Here is a 6,012-nt window from a genome sequence, read left to right as displayed (position 1 = left end):
GTGCTCCCCACCCAGGAGACTTGCTCAGTTTGGGGCTGGGCAGTTCAGGTGTATGTGGGGCTGCCCTCTGCAGGATAGAACGGGCCCTGCCCCAGAACAGGTGTTGGGATTGGAGGCCTGGGGGCTGGACCTAGACCTGCAGTCACGCTATGACCCCTAGAGTGGTGCTGTTGACCTTAGTGTATCTCTGTGAGTTTTTGGGGACATCTCCAGCCTAGGCTTGAGTGAGCTTAGCTGAGCACTGGCACCAACCGCTTGCTAGTCGGTGCCGAGAGCTCTGCTGGGAATCTGTCACCTCTTCTGGGTGCAATCTGTGGTGTCACCAGTTACAGCTAACAGCACTGTTTCTAATTGTACTGCCCCTCACAGCAATAGATAGGGCTGAGCTCAGAGCCTGCAATTCTCCAATGCTGGAACTCACAGAGACTCGCCCTCAGCCATTACCAGTATAGGGGTTAGGAACTTACATCCATGGGGTTCTCCTCTAGGAGTGGAGCCCAGGAGTGTCTCCATCTTGTGTGCAGCACTGTGCACATTTCCCAAAGCCCTTAGCCATGAGACTAGGTGGGGGCCGCTGCTGCTTGCCAACAGGTTTCTGCTGACCTCTGGGTCTGGCACAACTGGCTCAGGAAAGGCTGCCAAAGCTATAACCATTGGTGGAGCCTGGTTTGTAGGGTCCCACCCCTCCAGGGGCAGGGTGAAGTGCTGTGTGGGGGTGGGGGGCTGTTCCCAGCCCACATTCAAGAGCTGTAGCCATAACATGGGTCCCTGGCAAAATGGAGGGGGTCTCTTCAGCTAGCTTTGCTCTGGTTGGGTACGTTGCAGGTTTCTCCCTTCCTCCCCTGCTCCTAAACCTCCCCTCCTTGTTGCTGTGGTTGTGCTCTCCATGTACCTGTCCTGCTTTAGGTCCGTCTTCATCCAAGCTGTGTGAGGCAGAGAACTGTCCAGTAGTGAATCTAACATCATCGTTATATTCACCCCACAGCATTTCCAAATGATGTTGATGGAGGCTGCAAGCTCTAAGCACCCTTAAAAAATCAGGGCTAAACTCACCAATAAACACTGACAGCGAGTTAAGTGTGAGCCAGGACTTCTACCCCACACTGCCGAGCCCTGTGATGTAGTACCAAGCTCATCCTTCCCGAGTCAGCACAGTATAAAACCACATAAACAGAACAAGGTATCAGGAACTCGCCCACAGAGGAGATGCATTAGTCAGAGGCTGGAGCACAGACAACTGTATTTAGCAGCAGTTACACCTGTCCTTAATCTGTATTCCATGTTAATGTCCTTTTGCATTGATTTCTTCATGTAAACCTGTTAGTATTTCGTTTCACCGTTGGCAACTTAGAAAAATCTTGTCTTTAAAAGACTGAATTAAGTTTACTAGAGAAACAGGTTAAATTTAAAAAAAAATGTTCTCCCTGTGTGGTTAATAAGCCCTTAGATTATTAAAACGGTGTTTTTGAAAAATGCAATCATTGGATGCACAGAGGACTCTCACGTAGGCATAGAGAAGTTATTTTCATTAGCCCTGTATTAGAGGGTTAGCTGTGTTCATCTGTATCCACAAAAACAATGAGAAGTCCTGTGGCACCTTATAGATGAACAGTTATTAGAGCATAAGCTATCATGGGTAAAGGACCACTTTATCAGATGCGTCCTACAGCATGGGTCTTTGCCCATGAAAACTTAAATGGTCCAATGAACCTGTTTGTCTATAAGGTGTCACAGGACTTCTCATTGGTTTTAGTTAGCACTAGTGTCCACAGTTCAAGAGACTGTTGATAGAGAGTTCACAGACACATCAGGAGAATAAGTCACAAATGAGAAACTGTGCCTTATAGTGATAGATTCAGTGAATTCTAATTCAGGGTTGGGCAAATACCAGCCTGCGGCTGGATCTGGTCCTCCCAGGACTAACCCCCATCTCTCTATTTACCTGCACCCATGCACGTATCAGGCAAACACAGCTTGGGTTGGCCACAGATTGCCATTCCCAGCCCATGGGAAGTGGTTCCCTACTTTGTCACTTTCTGCTGGTCCCACTGGCCATGAATGGCAATCTGCAGCCAAACAGCGTTGTGATCGCCTAAAACCTGCAGAGGTGCAGGTGAATATAGTGGCAGTAGCCTGCCAGGGACTAACCCTGGTGGGCCACTTCTTCTTCATCACCCATCCCAATCTAGTTTCACAAAGCGACAGATAAAAGGTAACTTGATTCCAGTCTATGAATATATGCATGGAGAACAGCTGTTTAGTAATGGGTGCCTCAGTCTAGCAGACAAAGGTAGAACCTAATCCTATGGCTGGAAGTTGAAGCCAAACAAGTGCAAAGTGGGAATAAGATGTAACTTTTAAAACAGAGAGTAATTAACCAAAAGACCAACCTACCACAGTTCATGATAGATTCTCCAACACTGATGATTTTTACATCAAGACTGGATGTTTTTCTAAAATATATCTGTCCTAGGAATTATTTTGAAGACATTCTCTGGCCTGGGCTGTACAGGAGGTGAAATGGTAACAGTGATCCCTGGTGGCCTTGGGCTCTATGAAAATCTAAGTTCTTCTCACAAGCCCTTTATCTACTTTTGAAATGTCACAGGACTTTAGTAATGGAAAGAGATGATCCATGTTCATGTTTGTTTTTAGTCAGTTTAATTTTCAGGCTCTCATGCACTTACACAAACTTGAACATCTGCATTGCAAGGAGACATGTCAATTCTTTCAGGAAAAAGAAATCTACTATTTCTACTTAATGTTTTGGGGAAGACATATCCATGGAAATATTTCTATTGATGTTAGGCCCTGGAAAAGTTTGTTTTTATAAAACCTAAACTGAGTTGGTTGCCAGCTCACCAGTATGTAACATTTATGAAATGTGCCTTCCATCTGCAAAATGATTTATGAGCAAAACCTTCCTGCAAGTAAGGGAAGTATTATTATTGTTCCCATTTCACAGATGGAGAAACTGAAGCATAGAAGTCACATTGCTATAACCACTCATGGAGTCAGTGTTACAATTCAGGGATTCCTATAGCCCATCCTTATACTCTGGCCACCACTTCTGGTAATTGCTTTGTTTGATGCAATGCATTCATTGATGTAATAGTTGCTTTGTGCTTAAAACGCTGTGCCCCTCCCCACCCCCGACTTTGCATTTCTTATGATGCTGCCAGCCCCACATCCTAGGCCACCCTGGGGATACAGCTCAGCACCTCCAGTTCAAGGAGCATAAGCCCCAGTGACTTGTGCACCATAAAGGAGGGTCCTCAGAAGCATTATTGGGCCTATGACACACAGTGGAGTGGTTTTTATAACCAACAGAAGCCCATTAATTCTCAGCCTTTCCCATAGAGGGGATACCTTTGCCATCTAGTTGGGAATCTAGCCAGGCTCCACTTTCCATTTAGCAATAGAGGAAGGGCACAATGATTGTGGTCCCCAATACCTTTTCCTGCAGCTGTGTCGATAGTGATGGTGATACGGGCTAACAACCACCTGCTAATGCCATGGATAGGGTGAGGCTATTTACTGGTGCCTCTTGGTGACTCTGGAAAACCCCTTATCACTCTTGCCTGTCTCTGTGGATTGGGATTTGAAAGCTCTTTCCTAAGTGCCATGTTTGAACCCTGGCAGTAGCCCAGGTGCAAGAACCCATTGGCTATAGTGACTTATCGCTTACTAAAACCCAGCCTTTCCCAGAGCACCATTATTCATCATATGCCCAACTAGCCTGTATGTCTGGGCAGTGCCAGCATAGACTGTGTAAGGCTGACATGACAAGCTGCCCCTTGGAGTTTCTATTCAGCTTCTGGCATAACCAGTGTTCATGCCACGTTCAAGCACAGGGCTCCCTCTGGCCCAATCCGAGCAGAACAGGACCTGCTTCCAGCTGAGGAGGGGAGGAATTTTTCAAAGACATTCCAGGGTTTTTGGAGGCCGGGTGCCATTGACAGCAGCCAAGGGGACATGTGGCCTGGAATTTCAAAGGTGCTTGTGTAAATCACTTCCTTAAAAACCCGACCCTCTCTCACCCTCCTCGTCCCTCCTATTGTTTCATTCATGAAATCGCACCATTTTGGGGGTTTTAATCATTGCACTTACATGTGCAATTGTTCTCCCCTGCCTCCTGCAGCCAGCCGGGAACCTCCATAGGTCCTGATCCTGCCGCCGGACCCCTGCAGGGGGGACAGGGAAACACACTGAACCGCTGGGATCCTTTCGCCCAATGACCATGATCCCAGCAGGTTGTGAGTGTAAAGCGAATCGACGCAGGTCATCATCAGCCCCTCTGGGCTACACTAGTAAACCTGTCAGGCAGAAACATGCCTTGAAGCCCATGGACTCCCTTCGAGCCTGGCTGGCGCGTATCAAAGGACGGAAGCTAATAAATAACCTCATTGAAATAACAAGCAGGTGGAACCGCTCCAGAGCAAACATTCCAAGGCCCTCCCAGAATTCACCACCCCAGTGGCGCGAGTGGAACAATGATCACTTTGTTCATCGTAGAAAATCCAGCCACTTTGACCCTGTCCGCTGCGCCTTATCCACCTTATGGAGACATTGCCCGGGGGCCTAGCATGCTACTTCCTCACTAGATGGGTGGCCAGCCTCCGAAAGAAGGATGGTAGCACACATCTGACATGCCAGTAAGGGCGGAAGGTGGAACTAGCGGTGATTAGCATTGTATCTCCCTGGTCCAGCTGAGCATCCTCCTTGCTACAGTGCCCCTGTCCATCAATCTGGGAAGTACAGGATAGAGGGACACAGATGGGACTTAGGGGTGCCTCTTTTAGTAGCAACTGGGCGCCTGACATCCAGTCATGCTTTGAAAATCTTTCCCTTAAGATCTACCTGGTAACCCAGTAGTTAATAATATACTCTCCCAGTGCATGAAAACCCCTGGACAAATCCATCACTGAATCAAAGCCTGCAAAGCCCAGACTGCAACAAGCTTGCAACAAGTCGAGGCAAGAGTTTATTTCCTGTGTGGTTTGTTTGTAAAACCTCTGTGACCTTCCCCACCAGCTTGGTCACAGCAGCAGAGATTGGAACAACAGAGGCTTCTGCCCATTCACTCCCACTGTCCCTTTCCAGTAGCAAAAATACAGACCAGCCAGAAATGCAGATTCTTAAAAGGGGTCTTTCTCCATTTTATTTTGCTGGAATAAAAATCTTTCACAGTCAGATAGCGATAGAGAGATAGCTAGAGATACGTATACATATACATCTTTACATATATATATATACACCTATCTCTATATGGACATTTTATATATGTACACTGTAAAAAATCCAAAAGGCAGTGACTCTTCACAATGTTATAACCTGATGGAGATGTACAATAGACTAGTCACTGATTGTGAAATGTGCTAGAGGGGTAACAATCATTTTCTAAATGGATACATCTTTGCTGTACAAAAAGTCCAGGTTTTTTAAAATGTCTTCTCTTTAAACACATTTACTAGAGGCACAGTTAATACAATGGTATCTGGACGCGGACAGAAGCCACACCTGGGTTTGTTTTTATTAATATTTATTCTTTTTAGAGCATTTGTTTTTATGGATTTTTTTCCCCCAAGTCTTGCTAGGCAGCGTTCGGAGAGACCCATGAACGGTCAACGTGGAACACAGGGGACCAGTTTAAACTTCTGGTTTGAATTCACAGTAAGAGCAGAGAGCAAGTGGGACTTTAAGAAACAAAACACACACGGTCAGGACTTACTTTACACTAGGGCTGTCCCAAATGTTGCCTGCAGGTCTATGCAGACTTCAATAATAAAGCCTGCGGCTAACCCATTCCCTACCACTGGCAGGGCCAGGCTCCAACCTGTTCACCTGCAGGGGTTTCTATTACCGGTGAACTCAGACAACATGCCAGGCCAGATCTCTGAATGTCCTAAATTGGCACCTTTCCACTGAAGTCAACAGAGCGATGGGGATTTCCAGCAGCTGAAGATCTGGTTCATTGTTCCTGTAAAGGAACACAGACAAGACAGAGACAAG

The 6,012-nt window shown here is 46.6% G+C and overlaps 1 protein-coding gene across 5 annotated transcripts in view; it reads right to left on the bottom strand.

Annotated features, from left to right (window-relative positions):
- Positions 1-5,136: 5,136 nt before the first annotated feature.
- LZTS3 (leucine zipper tumor suppressor family member 3) overlaps positions 5,137-6,012 on the bottom strand; it is a 126,678-nt gene continuing 125,802 nt past the window's right edge. For all 5 annotated transcript variants that reach the window (XM_074992230.1, XM_074992231.1, XM_074992228.1 and 2 more), the window contains one exon: positions 5,137-5,980. The gene's annotated coding sequence lies outside the window, so the exon portion shown is untranslated. The remainder of the gene's footprint in view (positions 5,981-6,012) is intronic.

This window comes from Carettochelys insculpta, chromosome 4 (genome assembly GCF_033958435.1).
Source record: "Carettochelys insculpta isolate YL-2023 chromosome 4, ASM3395843v1, whole genome shotgun sequence".
In the NCBI taxonomy this organism is placed as follows: domain Eukaryota; kingdom Metazoa; phylum Chordata; order Testudines; family Carettochelyidae; genus Carettochelys; species Carettochelys insculpta.
The sequence above is the reverse complement of the archived record's forward strand: the minus strand, read 5'-3'. Positions and strand labels throughout refer to the sequence as shown.